At 33.6% G+C, this 25491-nt stretch overlaps 1 long non-coding RNA gene across 1 annotated transcript in view; it reads left to right on the top strand.

Moving 5' to 3' along the window:
• LOC112652816 (uncharacterized) overlaps positions 1 to 24996 on the top strand; it is a 90519-nt gene extending 65523 nt beyond the window's left edge. Inside the window, exons 5-8 of the long non-coding RNA XR_007410422.1 lie at positions 5466 to 5490; positions 10342 to 10532; positions 16439 to 16545; positions 24844 to 24996. This is a non-coding gene — a long non-coding RNA (uncharacterized LOC112652816). The remainder of the gene's footprint in view (positions 1 to 5465; positions 5491 to 10341; positions 10533 to 16438; positions 16546 to 24843) is intronic.
• The last annotated feature ends 495 nt before the right edge of the window (positions 24997 to 25491 follow it).

Genomic DNA, 25491 nt, shown 5'->3' with positions numbered 1-25491 from the left:
TGTCTGTCTATACTTATGCTAATCCATGAAGCCTTGATTACTGTAGCTTTGTTCTAAGTTTTGAAATAAATAAGTCTTCAAATATTGTGAGAGGTTTTTTTTTTTCATTTTGTTACCTTTTTGAGTTTGTTTTGGCTATTCTAGGTCTTTTGCAATTCCATATGAAACTTTGTATCCAATTATAAATTTCTGCAAAATGTCAGCTGGAATTTTGATAGTTTGTGTTAACTCTGTGAAACAGTTAAAGAGTTTGCTGTTTTAATAATTTTAAATCTTCCAGACAAGGGTGGCAGAGTGCCTTAGTCATTTGAGTGTCTGATTCTTGGTTTCAGCTCAGGCCATAATCCCATAGTTATAGGATCAGGACTGTGTCAGGCTCCACACTCAGAAAGGAGTCTTTCCCTCTGCTTCTCCTCCTGCTTACATGCACTCTCTCTCTCAAATAAAATCTCTAAAAAAAAAAAAAAAAAAAAAAAAAAAAAAAGTCTTCCAAGCTATAAACATAAGACACCCCTGCATTTGTTTTAGTCTTTAATATCTTTTAACATTGTTTTGTAGTTTTTCATATAGAAGTCATGTACTTCTTTTGTTAAATTATCTCTAGTTTACTTGTTGATGCTATTATAAATGGGATTGTTCGTCAATTTCATTTTCTGTCTGATTTGGTTTATGCATAAAAATACAATTGTTCTTTGTTTATTATTTTTGTACTCTGAAGCTTTGATAAACTCATTTATTAGATCTAATCATTTTTGTGGATCCTTAAGATTATGAATATGTAATATCATATTATCTGTGAATAGAGATAGTTTTAATGCATTCTTTTCAATATAATTGTTCCTAATTGCCCTGGCTAGAACCCTTATTACAAGGTTGAATAGAATAGACATGGTGAGAGCAGACAATCTTTCACCATTATGTATAACTTTAACAATATGTTTTCTATAATTCCTTCTATTTTTTTAATTGCATGGAGTAAAACCTACAGAATAATTTTAAATTGATGTAGTGAAAGAGGACATTGCTGTTTTTTACTTGATTTTAGAAGAAGGGTTTTGGTCTTCGTTATTAAGTTTGGTATTTGCTGTGTTTGTCAGTGACTTTTTCTTTGGTTTATTGAAAGGACATTTTTATAGCTTTTGTTCTCTTAACATGGTGTTTTACATAGATTTACTTTCATATATTGAAATACTGTATTTTTGGCATAAATTCCACTTGGACATACTGTTTAATCCCATTAATATTGTTCTGGATGTGGTTGGCTATATTTTATTGATGTCTATTACATCTGTGAGAGATATTTGTTCTATAATTTTCTGTTCTTGTGATATTTCTTTCTGGTTTTGGTATCAGGGTAATTCTAGCCTCATAGAATGAGATGAGCAATGTTTCTTCCTCTTCTATTTTTGGAGGCCATTAAGTATCAGCATAAATTCATCTTAAATATTTTGCAGAATTTTTCATTATTGTATAAAATTTTTCTTTGTAGAACATTTTTGATTGCTATTTCAGTTTTATTGCTTATTACAAGTATATTAGTTTGCATTAGTTTCCGTTGTTTGTGTCTATCTAGAAATTTTCTCATTTCCGATATATTTTTAGGCATACAATTGTTTATAGTATTCCCATATAATTGTTATTTTTGTAAAGTCATTGGTATTGTCCTCTTTTTCATGTCTGGTTATAGCAATCTGAGTTTTCTCCCTTTTTAGTTTAGCTAAAGGTTTATTGATTTAGTTGATCTCATTAAAGGATAAATACTTAGTTGTGATTTTTTTATTTATTATATAGTACCTATTGTCTTACCTCTGTTCTTATATTTCTTATATCCATTCTTTTCACTTTGGGATTTGTTTATTCTTCTTTTTCTAGTTCTTAATTGGGAACATTAGGTTATCAATTCAAAAAATATTTTTAAATAGCATTTCTAACAATACATTTCTCTTAAGTAGTGTTTTATTAGTATCTAATGTTTTGGCATACTGTGTTTTCCCTTTTATTCCACTCAAATTATGTCATAATTTCACTTGTGATTTCATATTTTACCCAGTAGTGATTTTGGAGAATGTTATTGAATATATCATATTTCCTTTTATTATTGGAAGAATATATTTTGTATGATTTTAATCTGTTAACTTGTCAATATGACCTGACATATTATCAATTCAGGAGAATATTCTATATTACTTGAGATGAATGTGTATTCTGGTGATGTTGGCTGAACTGTTTTGTAGATATGTTTATTTATAGTTTGTTTATAATGTAGTTCAGTTTTTCTATTTCTTTATTGATCTTATATTAGTCTATCCATTACTGAAAGTGCAAAAATGTCCAAATATTATTCTAAAATCATTTATTTCTCCATTATAAAATTTTGTTTTATGTCCTATAGAAATCTCATATGAAGTACATATGGATATATAATCATATATTTTAATTAACTGACACTTTTAGCATTAAAAATATATCTTCTTTTTTCTCTAGTAACAATTTATGTACTCGAGGGTATTTTGTCTGATATTAACCCTTTCAGGTTTCTTTCTTTCTTTCTTTCTTTCTTTCTTTCTTTCTTTCTTTCTTTCCTTTCTTTCTTTTTTTCTTTCTTTTCTTTCTTTCTTTCTTCTTTCTTTCTTTCTTTCTTTCTTTCTTTCTTTCTTTCTTTCTTCTTTCTTTCTTTCTTCCTTCCTTCCTTCCTTTCTTTTCTTTCTTTCTTTCTTTCTTTCTTTCTTTCTTTCTTTCTTTCTGAGACAGAGAGAGCACTAGCTGGGTGGGGAGGGGCAGAGGGAGAGAGAATCCTAAGCAGGCAATATGCTCAGTGCAAGGCCTGACATGGGGTTCAATCTCAGGAGCCTGAGACTATTACCTGAGCCAAAATCAACAGTCAGATGCTAAACCAATTGAGCCACCCACGTACCCCTTTGGGTTTCTTTTGATTATTTTCTATTGCATGGTAATTTTTTTCTATCATTTATTTTCAAGTTACCTATGTTTTCAAGGTTAAGTGGTCTCCTAAAGGCAACATATTGCTATTTTTTAAATTTTTATCCATTCTTCAAATCTTTTCATTTTTATTGTAAATATAATCCATTAAATTTTGCATAATATCCCCTGTTTAGCTATTTCCTTTCTATATGTCATATATTTAATTTGTTCCTCTGTCCTTTAATTATTGCTTTCCTTTGTATGAAATAGATATTTTTATAGTGTACATTTGCTTGTTATTTGACTATATTTTTTATGATGTTCTCCCAATGGTTGTCTTTCTTACAATTAACGTCCTAAATTATGACAATTTACTTCAATTGATATGAACATTTTCAAGAGTACACAAAAATATATTTCTTTATCTTAATTATCTCTCCCTTCTTTGTGCTGCTGTCATACAGATTACATCTTTGTAAAATGTATGACAACACAGATTTAGAAATATTGATTTTTGTAGTTGTCATTCAATACATATAAGAGAAAAATGCTTCAAAAACTATGCTTATGCTGTCATTCACCTATGCAGTTACTTTTAATGGTGTTCCTAATATCTTCTATGGGATTCAATTAATTGCTGTCACTTATTTTAGTCTGAAAGGTTACCATTAGTATGTTGTGTTGTTGTTGTTGTTGTTTTCTGTAGAGCAGTTCAACTAGCAGTGAAATCCTCAGCTTTGTTTGAGAATCTTTAAATCTCCCCTTTTATTCAATAGATAGTTTCAGATATAGAACTCTTGCGTTACTGTATTTTTTTCTTTTATTATTTTGGCTATATCATTCCACTGCCTTCTGACTTGTATGGTTTCTGATGGAAAAAAAAAAAAAAAACCGTCAATCTTGTAGTGAATTCTTATGTATGATAAATTGTATTTCTCATGCTAATTTCAAGGTTCTCTTTTTGTAAAAATGTTTATATTGTGTCTTGGTGTGGATCTTTTATCCTATTTGGAGTTCATTGAGCCTTTAGATATGTATATTAATGTTTTTCACCAAATTTGTGAAGTTTTGGTCCATCATGTCATCAAATATTCTCTCCATGCCTTTTTCTTTCCCATTTTATTCTGGTACTCACACACACATCATGATGTGCCACAGGTCTCAAATAATTTTGATTCTTTAAAATTCTTTTCTCTTTCTGTTTCTCAGACTGAAATAATCTTAATTATCATATTATATTACTCAGATAATCTCAATTTAGTTACCTTCAAATTTGGTGTTTATTTCTTCTGCCAAGTGAAAACTGCCCCGGGGGACTTGTAGTGAATTTTGCATGCTATTTATTGTGATTTCCAACTTCTGAATTTCTATAATTTTTAAATGATTGCCATGTCTTCACAGATGTTCCACATTTCATAAATACCATTCTTGTTCTTTGCTCAGTACCACAGACATGCTTTCCTTAAGTTCTTTTAATATATTTAAGATAACTGTTTTAATGTCTTTATTGAGTGTTAAGTCCAGCCACCAACTTCCTAAGGGACAATTTTTATTTACTCTTTTCTTTTTTCTCTTTTCTCTCTTTCTCCCTTCCTTCCTTCCTTCCTTCCTTCCTTCCTTCCTTCCTTCCTTCCTTCCTTCCTTCCTTCCTTTCTTCCTTTTCTTTCTTTCTTTAAGGAGAGAGAGGGACAGAGAAGATCTTGAGCATGTTCCATGTCCAGCATGGAGCCCATTGTGGAGTTTGATCTCACAGCCCTGAGAGCACAAACTGAGCCAAGATCAAGAGTCAGATGTTTAACTGATTAAGCCACCTGGGCATCCCTTGACTACTTCCTTTTCTTTGTATTGGTCATATTTTCTTATTTCTTTGTATATTTTGTATTTTTTAAATGGATATATTAAATAACATGACAGTTCTGGAAACCTGATCTCCCCCAGTATTTGTTGTTATTGTTGTTTGTTTAGAGATATCTAAGTTAATTATGTAAAGAATATATTCTTTCTGTAATAGAATTTCCACTGAAGTTTGTTTGGCTACATTAGTGGACAGCTAATGATCTTTAGATGTTTGTAATTAGGTTTATTTGCTTGTTGCTGAGAATTTCTTCATGTAGAATGTGATTATGTCTACAACTCAGGGAAACACTCAGGCTTTAACTTGTGTATAACCTTCTAGGAATATGTGAAAATTATTCTGCCTTATGTGGATATCTTTTTCCCCTAGATTTTTTCATTAAGCCTTATGGTTAACTTATTGTTTGCTCCAGTTTTTACTCACCACCTGGGACATTTGTAATGTTAAAAAATTGCCACTGATTGTTTCAAACAAATATTCACCAGAAACATATCTGGCCCCTGGAGAATTCTGAGTCAGGTCAAATAAAGACAAGTTTTTTAGTACAAATTTCAGGGAATAACCAGTGAGATCAAATATGAACAATTGAGAATGGGGCTTTAAAGGAGCTTGATATCATTTGCATCTTCTAATGCTGTCATGCTGCTGATTTTCACTGTGATTTCAGGCCGTTGTTTTTCTTTTCTAGTTGTGAAGAGAGAGAGAACAGTCAGGTAAGTTAAATGTCATTATGCTTAATGCCCTGGTGCCTTCATTTCTAGGTTTCTTTACTTGGGGTCCTCAGCCAAAGTAGTCTTCAAACACCTCCTTGTTAGGGTAACAAGAGAATACTTAACAAGGCTTTCCCCACTCTGGCCCAATAGTACTTTTCTACTTTCTACTGTTTTCCTCCTCTTTTCCTACTATCCAACATCCACCCCTAGCCTCAGGGTCCATAAATGTGCAGGAATATTTTGCTTAATGATCCATGTACTGTAATACAATTTTCATGTCTCTGCTGATCTATTTGATCTTTGACTAGCATACCATTCATTGGAAGGGGAGATGAAATGCAGTGTTGTCACTTTCTGCTTAGGTGGTTACTTATAATATTTCAGTAAGTGACTAAAGGTTTATCTTTTTTATTTAGGCTTGCTGTTTTTAATCAGTTACTCTAAAATATATATCTCCAGCTCAGTTGTACTCTATACAGTACAATTCTGAGTGTATATATATATATATATATATCCCAGTCAGGAAATCCCTGGGTGGTGTATATATATATATATATATATATATATATATATATATATATATAGTTATCTGCATCCATATTAAGTTAATTATGAGTTAATACTAATGTCTGGGACTCTAATTAATGACCACATATACTGGATCTCCTGGGTAGCTCAGTTAACCAAGTGTCTGCCTTTGGCTTAGGTCCTGATCTCAGGGTCCTGGGATCAAGCCACAGTTGGGATCCCTGCTCAGTAGGGAACCTGCTTCTTCCTCTCCATCTGTAGCTCCCCCTGCTCTCTCTCTCTCTCTCTCTCTCTCTCTCTCTCTCTCTTTCTCTCTATCAAATAAACAAAATCTTTTTTTTTAAATAACCACATGTATTATTTTAGGCTCTTTCTCTTACTTATGTGCAATCTCCCATTCCAAAAGTGAGAAAACTGACTCCTACCATCCTTAATCCATTTACTTAGTTCTTCAATGTATTTGTACTGTGGTACAAGAATTATTGACCTATACCCCATGAAAAACGACTTTATCAACTCGATAGTTTTTTTTTTCTTTTTTTTAAATTATTTATTTATTCATGAGAGACAGAAAGAGAGGCAGAGACACAGATAGAGAGAGAAGCAGGCTCCATGCAGGGAGCCGGATGTGGGACTCAATCCTAGAACTCCAGGATCATGCCCTGCGCTGAAGGCAGATGCTAACCGCCAATCCACCTAGGCATCCCTCAATACAGTTCTCATGTACAGTTTCCATTGCCTCTAGTCTTAGAGATTACATTCATTTCCAAAATTACCTAGATTAGATTATTAGATTAATCTCTCATATCTTTTCCAGTGAGGTTAATATGTTTCAAATACAGTTAATTTTTCTCAATACTCTGAATTCCATCCTGTAATTCTCTGTTCTCCTAAAGGACTTAACTTTCTTTTCATTTGTTAGGATTCAAGCATTGTACTTTAAAATTCTGAGTATTGACAAATGTATTGTCTTTACTGTCTCATACACTGTAGTTTAACCACACTGAAAATTTCTCCTGTGCTTCAGTTATTCAACCTTCTCATTACCTTCACATGGACACCTGGGAATGACTAATTTGTTTAAAATCTTTACAGTCGGGGGATCCCTGGGTGGTTCAGCAGTTTAGCGCCTGCCTTCGGCACAGGGCATAATCCTGGGGTCCCAGTATCTAGTCCCACATCGGGCTCCTGCATGGAGCCTGCTTCTCCCTCTGCCCCCCTCTCTCTCTCTCTGTCTCTCTCTCTCTCTGTCTCATGAATAAATACATAACATCTTTAAAAAAGAAATAAAAACAAAATCATTACAGCCTTACCTTTTCCAGAATATCATGTAAATGGAAAAAATAGTTTCCACTGCTGTGCATGCTTGCCAGCAATCAATATCGCCAGGTTTTGGATTTTAGCTATTCCGATAGAGATGTACCTATGTGGTGTTATTGTTCCATTTCGTAAATCCCTAATGACAAATGATTCTGAGCTTGAGTTCAAGTGATTAGTTGCCCTCTGAGCATCTTCTTTGGTAAGTGTCTATTAAGATATTTTGCACATTTCAATTGTTTTGTTTTATCATTTAGTTTTAAGAGTTCTCTGTATGATTTACATACAAGTTCTGAACAGATTTTTTATTGAAGTAAAATTAACTTGCAATATTTGTTTTAGGTATACAATATAATGAATTAACAATTCCATATATTATTTCTACATATTATTAAGTACTCATCAAGATAAGTGAAATCTTAATCTCCTTTATCTATCTTACCTCCCCTCTGGCAGCCAACAAAGTGATGGCTACAGTTTGTTGTCTGTATTTAAGAGTCTGTTTATTTCCTATGTTTGTCTGTTATTTTTTTCTTAAATCCACATAAATGAATCATATTTGTCTTTCTTATTTTGCTTAGCATTATACTCTCTAGGTCCATCTAGACCTAGACCATGCTGTTACAAATGGCAAAATCTCATTTGTTTTTATGGCTGAGTAATATTCCTTTGTGAATACGTGTCTGTGTGTATGTGTGTGTACACATACACATCTTTATCCATTCATCTGTTGATGGACTTGCATTGGTTCCTTATTTTAGCTATTGTAAATAATGCGACAGTGAACATAGGGGTGCATATCTTTTTGAATTAGTGTTTTTATTGGGGGAGGGGTAAAAACCCAGCAGTAGAATTACTGGACCGTATGGAAATTCTATTTTTATTTATTTATTTTTTTTAGTAACTTCTGTACTATCTTCTATAGTGCATGCTCCAATTTGAATTACCAACAGTGCACCAGGGTTCCTTTTCTCCATATCCTTATGAACACGTTATTTATGTTTTTGATTTTAGTCATTCTGGAAGGTGTAGTTTTGATGCACATTTTCCTGATGATTAGTGATGTTGAGTGTCTTTTCATGTCTTATGTTGGCCATCTGTATGTACTCTGAAAAAATGTTTGATCAGGTTTTCTGCTCATTTTTAATAGGATCATTGGGAAGGTTTTTGTGTGTATATTTTGAGTTGTGTAAGTTCTTTATATGTTTTAGACATTATCCCCTTATTGGATGTATAATTTGCAAGTATCTTCTTCTAGTCAGCTGCTTTTTTTGTTGATAATTTCCTTTGCTCTGCAAATGGTTATTTTGGTGTATTCTCAGTAATTATTTTTGCTTTTGTCTTCCTTGCCTGAGGGAATCCATCTGTAAAAATGTTGTTAAGCTGGCATCAGAGAATTTACTGCCTGTGTTTTTGTCTAGGAGTCTTATAATTTTAAGTCTCACATTCAGGTGTTTAAAACATTTTTAGTTTATTTTTGTGTATGGTATAAGAGTTTCCCAGCACTATTTGTTGAAGAGATTGTCTTTCCCCATTGTACATACTTGCTTTTGTCACAGATTAATTGACCATATAAATGTAGGTTTATTACTGGGCTTTCTATTCTGTTTCATTGAACTATTTTTGTACCAGTATAATACTGTTTTATTACAGCTTGAAGTATATCATGAAATCTGGAATTATGATACTTCCAGCTTTGTTCTCTTTTAAGATTGCTTTGGCTATTCTTCGTTTTTTTTTTTTTTTTTTTTCATACAAATTTCAGTATTATGTGTTCTAGCTTTGTGAAAAATGTAGTTGGGGAAGCCTGAGTGGCTCAGTCTGTTAAGTGTCTGACTGATTTCTATTCAGGTCATGATCCCTGGGTCTTGGGATTGAGACCTGCTTTGCGCTCCACGCTCAGCAGGGAGTCTACTTGAGGATTCTCTTTCCTTCTCCCCTGCCCACTCTCTCTTGCTCACTCTGTAAAATAAATTAACCTTTTAAAATATGTTGGCATTTTTGTAGAGATTGCATTAAATCTGGATTGCTTTGGGTAAAATGTATGTTAGCAATATTGTTTTTTTCAATTCACTATCATGGGATATCTTTCCATTTGTTTGTGTCATCTTCAATTTTTTTCTTAGCGTTTTATAGTTTTTAGAGGACAGATTTTTCACCACCTTGGTTAAGTTTATTCCCAGGTATTTTATTACTTTTGATGTAATTTTAAATGGTATTCTTTTAATTTCTCTGCTACTTCATTTTTAGTCTATAAAAAAAATGATAGAAATGCAACCAATTGAATACAAAAGAATTATCCTCTGACTTTACTAAATTCATTTAACATTTCTAATACATTTTTGTGTGTGTGCATGGAGTCTTTAGGGTTTTCTATATGTAGTATCATGTATTCTGCAAATAAAGTTTTATGTATTCCTTACCAATTTGGAATTTATTTATTTATTTATTTATTTATTTATTTATGTCTGATTGTTGTGTCTGGCACTTCCAGTGTTATGTTGGTTGAATAAAAGTGATAATGTCTATACTTGTCTTTTTCCTGATTTTAGAGGAAAAGCTCTCATTTTTTTCACAACTATGATATTAGCAATGAGTTTTTCACATATGGCCTTTAGTATGTTGAGATGTTATTTCTAAACCTACCTTGTTGGAAGTTTTTATCATGAATGGATATTGTACTTTGTCAAATGCTTTATCTGCATCTTTCAAGATGATCATATGATCATCCTTGATCATCTATGTTTTTTATCCTTTCTCTTACTAATGAAATGCATCACACTGATCAGTTTGCAAATATGGAATACCCTTATATCCTTGGAATATCTTTATCATGCATGACCCATCATAGCTTGATTGCATCTGCACCAATTCTGTTTCTAAATAATGTCGCATTTACATTTACAAGTTCAAAATGGACATGTATTTTGTTTGTTGAAGTTTCTTGGTAAGTCACCCTATTCTGTTCAAAAGCATGGAAAACATGATTCCCTGATTTTTGAATAGCTGTTGGAAAACAGGATCCCTCACAGTTAAGATATAAGAAGCACATAAAGGAAGAAGAGGCAACATGGCCACAGAAGCAGAGACTGGAAGTATATGGCCATAAGCCAAGATCCTGGAAGTGCAAGAAATGGAGTCTCCCCTCAAAGTCTCTCTCCCAAGGAAGCATGGCCTTGCTGAACCTTTCATTTCAGGTCAGTGAAATTGATTTTTAACCTCTAGCTTTCAAAACTGTAAGATAATATATTTCTATTGTTTTAAGTCTTAAGAGTTTATGATGATTTGTTACAGCAGCCCTAAGAAATTAATAAAGCTATTTTTTCCATTCCTAACATCATAAAGAACCTTTCTTGACTCTTCATTGTGAGAATCTAGTGGTATTTCTGGAAATAAAACCCATGAAATTTTGGGGTTCCCTCAAACTGTAGCACCCAGAAATTTCTCATTCATTCAGGACTCTGCGGACTAACCAAATCGATATTATCATTAAAGATGCCTTACCATTTTCTGGCTCCTGTAGTTTTTTTCTCTGCTTAAGCAGATCCTTTGAGTTCACCTGCTTTTCTTGACTTTGGGATGGTGATTTGCCCTACAGACTAGATTCCAGATCGAGCCACAGAAGATACATTAATTTCTAGGTTTTTCAGGATTTTCCTGTTGTGTGTCTTAGAGGGATGACTTCAGTGTTTTTCATGTGTTAGAGCTGAAACCAGAACCTTTGTTAGGTATATCTTTTAAATTGTAAGCAAAATAACTTTTAAGTTCTACAGTGAAAAAATTCACTGTAGATTGTCTAAATTCATTTCGAAAGCAAAAGAAATGAAGATAAAGGATTGCATTTTGTGAAAATCATTAAGTCATGTTTTCCAATTAGATACAGTGTTTAATTTGGACTTATTTATGAAATATCTGTTCAGTAAATTACCTCCCTTTTTCCATTTCATACAGTTACCTATTGTTTGATTTTAAAGCTCTAATAGAGTTTTAGATTTCTCCTAGAATTGTTTTTGTGTGTTGATATTATTCAGATATCATTAGCAGATACTGTATAATTAAAATGTGGGTTTGCTCTCCATAAGTGCTTTATGTATAAATGCATTGTATGATGTTCTTCTATAAACTGAAGAAAATGAGCATTTAAATATTTGCAAGTTTTATTTCTGGAAAGAATATACAATGGTTAAAAATAATTAAGAAAATAATGGAGTGAATCTATCTTTAATGAGCTCTCTTTTATTGTGTATATTTATCTTTCACAATCATAATTAATACTGAGATGCAATTTGTTAGCAAAATACTGAACACATTTCATTTGCAGAAGAATCTCCTTTAATAGTATTAGTCAAAATGTATTATAAATAATTTGCATTTAGTACAAACATTTTCTATTTTAATGATCAAGTTAGTTTTCATATTTCATTTTTAATATGCATTTCACTTTATATCATTGCCAACATTGTCCTTGTCACAAGTAAGGGTTCCAATGGACAAAAGTTATTCTACTTTCACTGTTAAAGAAGATTTTTTTTTCATCAAAACTATAAAATGTTTTATATGAATAGTTATTTTCAACAGAACAGTGCGATATTTTGATTAGGTAATATTCTAACAGGTACATTCATATGACAGAGCTCTGCAATTTTTATGTGTACAGATTGTTGTATAGTAATTGTACCACAATTAAATAGTTAAAACATGATAGGAGAAAACTAGGGTAGTAGATACACTTGTTGGCAGAGAATTTTCATATATCATATTTGGTGTTGTGAATAACAATGCAAAGGGCACAAAGGACACACTGCAGAGAGGCGCATAGCTTGGCTTGGTGGCTGTTTGGAAAGGCTTACAGAGGATTTCAATGTGAGATGAAGCAGAGGGATAAATAGTGTATTAGGTTCCTAGAGCTGCAATAATACTTAACCACAAACTGGGTGGCTTCAAGTAGAAGTTTGATCTCTTATACTTTGGAAGGCAAGAAGGCTGAAATGAAAGTGTCAGCCCTGTCACATTCTCCCTGTAGTTTTCAGGAGAGAATTCTTTTTTGCCTTTTCTTAGCTTTGGCAATTTGCTAATAATCCTTGGCTCATAGCTACATCATAACAATTTCTGCCTCTATCTTTACACAGCCATCTTTAACTCCTTTGTAAGATCAAAGACAAAGAAAAACACAGAGAAGAGTTGGACTTAGGGTTCTCTTATCAAGCATGACCCCATCATAGTCTATTTCTATTCCGTTCAAAAGCATGGAAAATACGTGATTTCCTGAATTTTGGTAAACAGTCACTCATAGTTAAGACATCTTGGGGAATCCTAAGGCATGGCAGGTTCCACCTGTCTATAGACCATGCTCTTATGTCTTTTGGGAAAATGGGTGAACTTTTGTAATTGCAGTGGCCACTTTGAGACACCTTTAACTTATGAGGGTGACCCTCAAGGTGGTCTTATCTAAGAGAGGATCTCAAACCTCTCAAAGACAAAGGAATGGATACCTCAGTATTCAGAAAGTTCTAAAAGATACAATGACTACAAAAATAGTTCTAAAAATAATTATGGTATGGAAATAGAAAACATTTAGAAAGCAGAGGCACCTGGGTGGCTCAGTTGGTTAAGCATCTGACTCGACTCTTGGTTTCAGCTCAGGAGGTGATGAGATTGAGCTCAGCATTGGGCTCCATGCTCAGCCATGGTCTCTGCTTGAGAGTTTCTCTCTCCCGCTGCCCTCACTTGCTCTCTCTCTCTAAAATAAATCTTTAAAAAAATAAATAACAATAAATAAACTTCTCCAAAAACAAAGTTGGCCCTCTAAGCAAGTAACCTTAATATAGCCTATATAACAGAAACACAATTTGATCCAACTATTCTTTTGAGTTTTGTACCTGCCATATACACACACATAAACGCACAGAAATATGTAGAGTTCTATGTAGTTGGGTTACGGAAAAAATAAGTGCTTACATATTTGTAAAACTTTAAGAAATACAGAAATTAACCCAAAGGTTTTTCAGGTTCACATGACCTTGAGTAATCTATAATAAATAAAAGCTAGTTTGTCTGTTGATTTAATAAAAACAGGCTTGTCTTCAGAATTGTCAATATTAAATGTAATTCCAAACATATAACTTATTCTACTTTGGTTTACTAATCAAATAAGCCCAATATCTATGTCAAAAATTTATCATCAAGAAAAATGAGACTAGTTATTTAATGTGCAATCCAAGCATATTGGGTAACAACAAATATTTTAAATAAATGTAAATAAGCCCAAAGTTTCTACTCAGTTATACTAAATAATAGCTAGATTATTTCCAAATAATATAAACAAATTTATCAACTTGGCTTTTTAATTTTTACAGAAAGACAGAAGATAGTAATATGTTTTTCACCACATTAAAAAAATTATACTATAAAAAAAGTCTTTATCATTACATATTAACTTTCCAGTAATCAGATGATTGCTTCTTAGTTTTCAGTAGGAATTATGGATTATAAGGGCTAAGAATTCAAATTAATATGTGTAAGTAATACTAATAGAAATAAAGAATAAAAGAAACCAATTGTGCATAAAAAGTTAAAAAATAGTGTTTTTTGGATAAGCAATGATTTAAAGGACATGGATTTTTGTTTTGTTAAAGGGAAATAAGGTAATTTTGTCTGAAAATATTCCAGGATAAGAAAGTTGCAGAAGGTTGGTGGAAAATAGATCCTGAGAAAGAAACTTTATGTGGTCAAGCTAAAATAGAAATGGCTTTAAAAAATTAAAAATAATAAATAAATAAATAAATAAATAAATAAATAAATAAAGGATTTAAGTTAGAGAGTTTTAATATCAAATGTACACTGTTATAGAATTAAAATTCAGTTTTCTCTCTGTTAAAAGGACAAAGTATTTTTAAAAATTATTACTCTGATCTCAATAAGAAATTATGAACACAATTTCTTTACCTTTAATGTAATCTACCTAGAAAACAAGGCTCCTGTTTCTGATGAAACCATTTCAGACTTTGATTACTTAGGAAAATAGCTAAGGCTTTTTACAGCTATATAACTTTCTGTATTTACCTTTGAAATCTGTTGTCACTTTGAATGGATACCTATTGTTTCATAGTGACCCTATTTCTTGAAATATCTTAAATCTTTTGACATTTTAAACTTCTCAATATCAAATTCTGAATTAATGGAAAGAGAAATGTTATTTGATACATAAAGTAATTTTTAACTTTCTTAGACCACATTTTTATGGCCTATGTATGTCATTAAAATAAGTGATTCAGAAATTATATGAAATTTCTAAAAATCTGATATTCTGATATGTTATCAGTCATAATTTGTTATTGTTTTAAAATGTATGTCACTGAGATAACAAATTTCCTTGTAAATTATAATGAACTCATCAAATTTTTGGTTATGGCCATTTTTAAGTCCTTTGTCACTCACAGTTACTGTTTTACTCTGAGGCTCTTGGAAAAGACCCTGACTACTACTCTAAAATGTAGGTTTCTGGTAACTTTAATAAGACAGAACTGAGTAAGAGTTTCTAAAATTCTAATGAAAAATTGATTCATAGGGGATCCCTGGGTGGCGCAGTGGTTTGGCGCCTGCCTTTGGCCCAGGGCCCGATCCTGGAGACCCGGGATCGAATCCCACGTCGGGCTCCCAGTACCTGGAGCCGCCTCTCCCTCTGCCTGTGTCTCTGCCTCTCTCTCTCTCTGTGGTGACTATCATAAATAAATAAAGAAAAAAATATTTAAAAAAATTGATTCATAAAGCTGCTAATCCAAGTTGAAGCAAAATAAGAGCTATAATTCTTATGACTTCACTTAAAACGTTGCTGTTTTAATGTGTGCTTTCCAGATTTACAAGGCCCCCTTTTCTATCTTTTAAGCAAACTATAACTTACTGTAATTTGGTAAAGTAGATTTTTGCAACAAGCAGATACGTTTATCTTTTTCTCACTACCTGATCTCTGCAGAATGCAGAAACTTATTGAATATTCTTATTTTTCAAGACAATATAACTATTTGCATAAGTTGAATAAAAGTCTGTTTCTGTGTCAGGATACAGTTAGACAAATCCTTACCTTGGCTTCCTATTCTTGAGATGGTTTTAAGAGTCCAATCTGAGATTCCTTATGAAAAGTTTCATCAAATTAGGTTTAAAAACACCTATATCTGGTCAATCACATTTCTTGCTGCACTTTTGTAAATAATCAAACCAAGTGTTTTGAAACTATACTTCTTCGCAAATAAGTTAGTCTTATTATCTTACTATGATTATCTATGATAAATATTAGATTATGTTTCAATAATATACCCTGGTAGATATCAGATTTTAGTACTGTAATGACTGTATTTGAGGTTTTGTTACCTACTTGTAAATTTCAGAGAATTCACCACAATAAATTGTATGTGGACAACTTTATGCCTATTGCTGTATGAGCAACTCAAGGAAGTTCAACAGAGGACCTGCTGAAATCATCAAACATTGTTAAACTAGAAAAACCCATTAGAATAAAACTGCCATCCTCATATTACCATCTCAAGATGTTTTGAAACCACTCTAGAGTGGGTGTTCTCCAAATTCAAATGTATAATTTTCTTAAATTACAATTTATATGAAAATTTTTAAAAACTAACTCTACCTGCCCAATTATTCCCATCATATAAAGGTCTAATTTAGGTAGAAGCTCTGCTGCAATATTGTCTCTTGATTTACAACACGATAAATCTGAGAATGTTTTAAGTAATCATGAGAATGTGTCTGCTAATACATCATGCTATACTCATGAAAATAACTCAAAAAATTAAAACCCAAGTATACATTATTCAAAAAATTGATTTAGAAAATTAAAATCTGAATATAAATGGTTAAATCTTGGCTCCAGGAATTCACTCCAAGAAATTTTTAATCATTGGCTATTATTCCATTTATTCACCATATTGACCTATATAACACATTATATACTCCCAGGGATTTTAACACCTATCAGCATGTATTCACATACCAAGTGGTATCTATCAGGATCAGACAACTAGATGAAACCTAATCATGGTAGAGTTCCTGACACTGTATAGGAAGACACTGAACTCATCTTCTCCCATAGACATGCGAAATCTACACCTACATATAAAGCAATCATCTGGAAGGAAAACTGAAGGCTGATTGAAAACTCTTTGCACAACAAATGATAGAAGGAAAACATGGAGAAAGGTAAGAAAAACATGGTAATGAAGAGAACCACACCCTCCTTGACAATCTGTAGGAAGGAGGAATATCACTGAGGAGCCCATGTGCAGACTCACCCACCTGGGTCACAGAGAAAAAACGAAAAACCTCATTTAAAAGGCAACAGGATTATAGGTGAAGGAAATTCACTTACTAGTCCTAAAGAGCCCAACAAGTAAGAATTTCTGATATTTTTCTCTGAGATTGAGGTACCTTTGAATACTATATTTTATGTTCCTTTAGCTTAATAACATGGGTGGAAATAGGGTCCAGGTGGGATCCCTGGGTGGCGCAGCGGTTTGGCGTCTGCCTTTGGCCCAGGGCGCGATCCAGGAGACCCTGGATCAAATCCCACGTCGGGCTCCCGGTGCATGGAGCCTGCTTTTCCCTCTGCCTGTGTCACTGCCTCTCTCTCTCTCTCTCTCGCTATCATAAAAAAAAAAAAAAAGTTTAGAAATAGGGTCCAGGAACTCTAGCCAACCTGCTAACATTGACCCTGTGTACCCTGGGCTCCTGATCCATGCCACCTCCTGGTATCCCACCAAGGGGTCCCCAATGTGTCATACCCCTGGGACTCCCTGGCTTGTACCCACACCACCTGGCCTGCCAAAAAAATATTAAAATAATTGTACACTGTTATCAAATGTGATTTCTTCCAGGGATGCAAGTGCACCCATAAGTGAATCAACGTTGTGTATTATATTAACAAAATAAAGGATAAAAATCATATAATCATCTCAATAGATGCAGAAAAGGCATTTGATGGAGTTCAACATCCATTTACAAAAAGAACTCTCATAAAAGTGGGTATATAAGAAACATAACATAAAGCCATATACTGCAAACCCATAGCTAACAACATGCTCAATGATGAAAAGCTTAAACTTTTTAAAATTAAAAATAAAATGCCCAGTCTTGCCATTTGTATTCATGAAGTACTGGAAGTCCCATCCAAATCAATTAGGCAAAAAATAAATAAAATCATAGAAGATATCCAGATTGGAAACGAAGAAATAAAATCATTTGTAGGTGACAGGATACTATATATAAAAACCCTGAATTATATATATAAAAATCACAACAACAACAAAAACCCAACTATTAGAACAATTAAATGAATTCAATAAATTTGTAGGAGACAAAACTAACATATAGAAGTTGGTTGTGTTCTTTTACACATATAATTAGCTACCAGAAGGAGAAATTAATGGTTCCATGTAAAACTGCATCAAAAAGAAGAAAATACCTAGGAATAAACTTAACCAAAGAGGTTGATGATACAAATGAATGTAAAAATAGTCTGGCTCATGGATTGGAAGAATCAATATTGTTTAAATATGTATACTACCCAAAGCAACCTCTGTACTTAATTCATTCTATTCCCTGTCAAAAATACCAATGACCATTTTTATAAAACTATCATAAAGAGACCTAAAATAGAACTACAAAACACATTGAATAGCCATAGTTATCTTGACAGAGAAGAACAAAAGACTCCCTGGCTTCAAACTATATTACAATGCTGTGGTAATCAAAACTGTATAGTACTCTCATGGAAACAGACACATAGGTCAATGAAATAGAAAGCCCAGAAGTAAAACCATGTATATATGATAAATTAATCTATAACAAATGAGGCATGAATATATAATGGGAAAATGACAGTTTTTTTTAACAGTTTTCAATAAATAATGCTGGGAAAACTGGACAGTTCATGCAAAAATATGGACAAGAACTTTTACGTAAGACCTGTCACCATAAAACTACTAGAAGAAAATAGGCAGTAAGCTCTTGGATATTAGCAAAATTTGGATTTGTCACTTCAGAAAAGGGCAACAAAAGCTAAAATAAACAAAAGAGATTACATCAAACTAAAAAACTTTTTCACAATAATATTGGAAATAATCAACAGAGTGAAAAGGCAACTTACTGAATGGAAGAAGATGTATGCAAAACATACATCCAATAAGGGGTTAATGTCCAAAATATATAAAGAATTTACACAACTTAATACCAAAATAACCCAAATAAAAAATGAGCAGAGGACTTGAATACACATTTCCAAAGAAGACAGATAGCCAACAGACACATAAAAAGATGTTTAACATCACTACTCATCATCAGGGAACTGCAAAATCAAAACCACAGTGAGAAAAAAAACAAAAAAACAAAAAAAAAAACACAGTGAGATATGACCTCACACCTGTCAAAAATGGCTATTATCAAAAAGACAAAAAAAAATGATTTTGATGAGAATGGGAAAAAAAGAGGACACTTGTTCACTGTAAACGTAAATTGGTATTGCCACTATGGAAAAAAATTTCAGGTTACTGAAAAATTAAAACTAACATATTATCTAGTAATTCAATTCCTAGGTATTTATCTGAAGAAAATGAAAACACCAAATTGAAGAGAGATTTGCACCCCTAAGTTCATTGCAGTGGTTTTTATGATAGTCGAAGTATGTAAGCAATATAAGTGTTCATGATAGGTGAATCGATCAAGAAATTGTGTGTGTGTGTGTGTGTGTGTGTGTGTGTGTGTGTCTACTGGAATATTACTCAGCTTTAAAAGCAATGAAATCTTATCTATTGCAACAATATGGATGAACCTAGAGGTATTATAATAAGTCATACAGAAAAAGACAAATACCATATGATTTCACTTATAGGTCGTACCTAAAATAACAAAACAAATTAACAAACTCATAGACACAAACAACAAACTGTTGTTTACAAGGTGTGGGGTGTTAAGGGGAGGGCAAAATAGGTAAAGGGGAGTAAGTGGTACACACTTTCAGTCATAAATAAGTCATGGAGAGGTACCACATAGGCAATATAGTCAATAATATTTTAATAACATATATGGTGATAGATGTTAATGACACTTATTTTGAGGATCCTCTTATAATGTATAATTATAAATTATACATTATAAATTATAATTACCTTAAGTTAAATTACCTCGATGTACAACTTAAATTAATAGGATATTATATATCACTTATAGTTCATTTAAAAACTTATAAAAATACTTAAGACTTCCAAATAGTTATGAAAAGCATGAAGATCTAATGTGATGGACACTTCCTGTACATGCCCAGATCCTTTAGATTCTTTTTACCTGTGGGGTCACACCCAGCTCTTGTATGCATTTTCTTCTTACTTTTTCTTAAGATTTTATTTATTTATTCATGAGAGACACACAGAGAGAGGCAGAGACACAGGCAGAGGGAGAAGCAGACTCCAAGCAGGGAGCCCGATGTGGGACTCGGTACCAGGACCCCGGGGATCACGTTCTGAGCCAAAGGCAGACACTCAACCGCTGAGCCACCCAGGCGTCCCTGTATGCGTTTTCTTCAATTCATGTGCCTAATATGGTCTTTGGATGACTGTTCTTGGCTTGGAACCACTTTACCTCTATATGCAATGATCCTGTAGCTCCTGGTAGGCTTCCAACCCTCAAAGGTAACCCTTAGTCAATGAAGAACTATAAGAGCCTGGCTTATTTTCTTAAATTTTGGAACTAACTCTGAAGTACAATTCATAGCCTAAGGCACCCCTGCAGGGTTAGGCTAGAGCCCATACTTCACATGAAATCATCTACTTAGTTTCCTCCTTTTCCCCACCCTGCTTCTTCTGCCATTGCCCAGCTTCTTCTGGAAACATATTATTTATAAATTACTTGCACATGTGTTGTCATCTCAGGGTCTGCTTCTAAAGGACCTCATCTAAGACCCTTTATTAACTCTACAAGATTTCAGAAGAATTTTGGTAGAGAGAAAATGGAAATACAGTAATGGGAAATGATCAGAATATACTTAGAGAAGAAAACTCAAAGTTACAATTTGAATTATATTAAGTACTATTTCAATAAAATAAAGAAAAATTGAGTCCACCAGATCAAACCCCTAGTCCCATAAATACTGAACAACTAAAAGAAACTTTATTTAGCAATCAGAGACTGACAGAGTATGGACATGCACCAATGACCCAGAGCAATATTTTATCTAATATACTATATGAAAGTGTATTGAGTACAACACGCATAGCAGGTATACTTCTGCCCTATTTTGCAAATAACTGGAGCTATTACTTCTCATTCAATTATTAGGCAAAAGAACAACAGTATTAGACAAGTTATATCTGAGAAAGTTAAACTCAAAAAACTAGGGATAGAAGGAAACTTCTATCTCTTAATGATGGGCTATTTTTCCTCTAAGACTGGAAAAAAATCAAGAGTCAAGAATTTCCACCTCATTCTACCCAATGCCATAGAGTAATAAAAATAAATATAAAATTATCTGTGCTATTAAAAGCAAAGCTTTCTTTACTGTCAAAAGACATGATCATATTTGCAGAAAATCAAAGAATACACATACACAAAAGTTTAGAAGCTAAAACTAAGATTTCTAGGAAAAAAACTTTTAACTTTGGATTAGGAAAAAATATCTCAGATATGATACCAATAGAATAAATCAGAAGGTTTTTTTTTTTTTTAAGATAAACTGGAATTTATTTTTAAAAAGAAACCAAAATAAAGTGAAGATGGTAGAGTAAGAGGATCTTGGGCTTACCTTCCTCAGAGAGGGAACAAATAGATGTGATACAGCTCACTCTTAAAATGACTTGCACACTGCAGACCAGACATTCCATAACTGAAGATGTAAAGAGAACGCCACATTGAGAAGAGTAAGAGGGGCAGGGACATAGTCAAGAATCAAACCTCTGGTGAGGGACCCAGGAATATCACAGGCACCAAGGCCTCTCCGAGGAGGGGATCAAACCCCACAATGGGTATGCCCAGCCTGAGTCTTGCACCAGAAAGACAAGCGCTTGTAACATCTGGCTGCGAAATCAGCAAAGCTTAATTCCAGGAGAACTAAAAGTCTATAGGAAACCACTATTCTGCTATTAGAGAGCCAGCCAACTATATCACTCAGTAGGAAATAGCGTAGAAAAAGCAATTTGAAAAGTGTCTGGGTTATACTTGAAGGAGATTTATTAACTCATTTTAGGACATATGCTAGAAGAACAGGAATCTGAAGGATCGTCCTCTAGAAACAAAAGTAGTGTAGGGCACCACTTTTCTTACTCTCTTTTAGCCTTGCTGGCTTGATGCTAACGGGAGCCAGTTCTGACAGTCTCCAAGCACGCTAGCACCGCTTGTCCTGCCCTGTCATTCTCCTGCAAACCAGGCCCATCCAACCCACCTGCCCCAGCAGGTACTCCTTCAAAGTGGCTCACACTGCAACACCTGGTAGGCGGTCTTGGTCAGGACTGGAATACCCACAAAGTAACTATTGCCTCACCTCAACCAGCAATCAGGTTAGGACTGTTGATCTTCCAAAAGGCTCCTGTCCTGTGAACCCCGCATCAGCACACCTGCAGCAATTTCAATCAGACCTCTCAGTCAGTTTTGCAAGGGACTGGCCTCACTTGCCAGCACATCTATAGCAGCCACAACCCAGCCTCTCAGCTGGTTGAGCTGGGAGTCAGCCCTGCCCAACAGTGGACCTGCAGGAGTCACGGAGAGTTATAAACAGCAGGGCTGAGGGCTCTTGCCATCCACTAGCATGTTCTCAGCGGTTGCAACCTGGTCACAAAAAAAGGTTATATAGGTACTGCTTCCAGTAACTAGGGGGTGTTGCACTACTGGACCCCATACAATGCCTTTGACAGAAGGCCACCATACTCAAGACAAAGAGATGTAGCTGATCTATGTAATACATATAAGCAGAATCAGACAGACTGAAGAGATAGGAAAATATGTTCCAAATGAAATAAGACAAAACCTCAGAAAAAGAACTAAGCAAAATGGAAATGATCAGTATATCTGATAAAGAGTTCAAAATAATGGCCATACAAAATACTCACTGGAATTAAGAGTAGATAAACTCAGTGAAATCTTCAACAAAGAGATAGAAAATATTTTTTAAAAGAACCAATCAGAGCTGAAAAAATACAACAAATGATATATACATATGCAGACTGGGTCAGTGATCTGAAAGGATGATGGAAGTATGCAATCTGAACAGAATTATAAAAAGGATAGGTTAAGGAGTCTCTGACAATATAAAAATTAATAATATTAATATAGGGCTCCCAGAAGGAAAAGAGCAAGATAGAGGGGGCATAAAACTTACTTGAAAAAATAACAGCTGAAAACTTCCCCAACCTGGGGAAGGAAATAGACATCAGGTCTCTGGAAGCAAAGAAAGCCCCAAACAAAATGAACCCAAGGAGGTCAACACAGGACACATAGTAATTAAAACATCAAAAGTTAAAGAGAGAATCTGAAAACCAACAATAGAAAAGCAAATAGGAAAACACCATAAGGCTACTGGCTGAGTTTTTAGCAGAAATTTTGTAGACCAGAAGAGACTAGTGTGACATGTTCAAAGTAACAAAAGGATAAAAATCCTAACAACCAAGAATACTCTACCCCACATGGTTGTCATTCAGAATTGAAAGAGATTTAGAGGTACAAAGTTCCAGCTATAAATAAGTCACAGGGGTGAAAAACAGCATAAGGAATATAGTCAATAGTGTAATCACTTCATATAATCACAGATGGTAGCTACACTTATTGTGATATTTCAGAATCTTTATAATTATTGAATCACAGTGTTTTATGTTGAACATCTGAAACTAATATAGTATGTCAAACATACTTCAACTAAAAATAAAAATTAAAAAAAATAAAAAATAAAAAATAAAAATAAAAATTAAAAGTAGAAAGAAAACAGCACCACAGCTTTGAACCTCTAGACAAACATGTTCATAAGAATATGAATAGGCAAGCCATAGATTGGAAGAAAATATTTTCAGATTATATATCTGATAAGACATTTGTACCCAGAATGTATTACTTACAACTCAATAGTAAGAAACTCAATTAAAAATATACAAAATGCCAAACGTTACCCTAAGACATATAAATGCCTAATAAAGGCAATACAAGGTGAATAATCTCATAAATTAGGAAAATGTAGATTAAGCCCACAATTTGTGGACTGTAAACCCAATGCTATGGCTACAATGAAAGACTCAGACAATGGGACGCCTGGGTGGTTTAGCGATTGAGCCAATCGTCTGTCTTCATCTCAGGGCATGATCCCAGGATCCCAGGATTGAGTCCTGCCTGCATCCAGCTCCTTGCAGGAAGCCTGCTTCTCCCTCTGCCTGTGTCTCTGCCTCTCTCTCTGTGTCTCTCATGAATAAATAAATAAAATCTTTTTTTAAAAAAGTTAAAAAAAAAAAAAACCCTCATACAATACTAAGTGTTGGTGAGTATGTGGAAAACTAGATTTCTCAGGCATTGCCGGTAGGGATGTAAGAGGCTACAGATACTTTGGTAATCAGTCTGACAATCTATTTAAAGTTTATATTTACTGTATATTTCACTAGTCACAGTCTTAGTAATCTACCCATGAGAAATAAACATGTCTAAAGACACTTAGATTTCATAGCAGAATTATTCATAATAGCCCAAATTGGAAACAAACCAAATGCCTATCAGCTTGTCAGTGCATAAGTGTTATATCCATATAATCCAATTCTGTTCTGCATTAAAAAATACTGATGCGTGCTACAACATGGATAAATATCAAAATAACTTTGCTAAATAAACTAAGCCAGTTGCAAAAATAATATTTATTCTATGACACCATTTACCTGAACTTTTCAGTGTTTAACAGGGCAAATTGAAAAATACAGAAAGGAGACTACTGGTTGCCTGGGGCTGGGTGGTAGGGGGAGAAATGTGAATTATCTGCACAGGCTCCATGGAAGCATGAGGAGTGATGGAAAAGTTTTAAAATTGAATTGTTGTGATAACTGATGAAGGAACAACTCTAGGCATTATACGCATTTAATAAAATCATTGAATTATTAAAATTATATGTGATGCAATATGAAGAGGACAAATCAAACTAGGCCTTGCAAACAAACCTCTCTACAATATCAAAGCACAGTCTGCATAGCTGGTGAACCATCTACATGAGGTAAACACAAAAGCAGGTGTAGAGTGAAAAGGTTCTAAGCCATCTCACAACAGACCATCAAAACCTTGAGCAAATGACTACTGTAGTTAGTGAGGGCAGTGCCCAATGCTGCTGGGACTCCTTAAAAACCTTGTACATAGGCTATGTTGGGTTATTACCTGAGGAGATGAGAGAGAATAGGAATTAGGTTATTTATAATAATTTATGTTATTTTTAATAACTCTGTTGCAGCCTAGATAAAAACCAGTAACAAAATATAATATATTCACATTTTATAGGTGAGGAACTTGACTAAGAAAAATGAAGTAGTTTGCCCAAGGGCTATATACCTATTAGGTGACACAGAAGACTTCTGGATTCTGGATGCTGCAATGTTCAGTTTCTTGATCTAGGTGCTGTGCACGTGAGTGTATTAAATGAATATGCCTCAATCTTCTTAATTATGGTATGTTAACTTCAATGTATATTTCAATAAAAATAGTGGGTTATGAAAAATAAAGCCTAAGGCATTTTAAATTCCTTGTGTTGTAGGAAAATATAAAACAGATATTGAAATTACTAGAAAAAAAGAAAAAGTGGGAATTATAAATGACCTATTTACAGTTAAATACCTCCGTATGTAAATGATAAACAAATCCATAAGTAAATGGAGGCAAAGATTGATAAATGTGGAGATAAAAAGATACACATACACTAGGTCTTGAGTTAGATACACGTGGACTTTAACTAAAAACAATGAATAATTTCTATACAATCTCCATTTAATGTACTCATTAATCTTTATTATTCTCTTCCTCTTCCTTTGGGTTTAGTTTGCACTTATTTTTCTTATAATTTTTGAAAATAGTATGTTAGATTATTAGTATATATTTTCTTGGCATTTAAAACTATAATTTTTACTCAGGCAATGCTTTATCAGCACCCAG

The sequence above is a fragment of the Canis lupus genome, chromosome 4, assembly GCF_003254725.2.
Source record: "Canis lupus dingo isolate Sandy chromosome 4, ASM325472v2, whole genome shotgun sequence".
Taxonomy (NCBI): Eukaryota; Metazoa; Chordata; class Mammalia; order Carnivora; family Canidae; genus Canis; species Canis lupus.
Note: the sequence above shows the minus strand (reverse complement) of the source record. Positions and strands in the feature narration are given on the sequence as shown.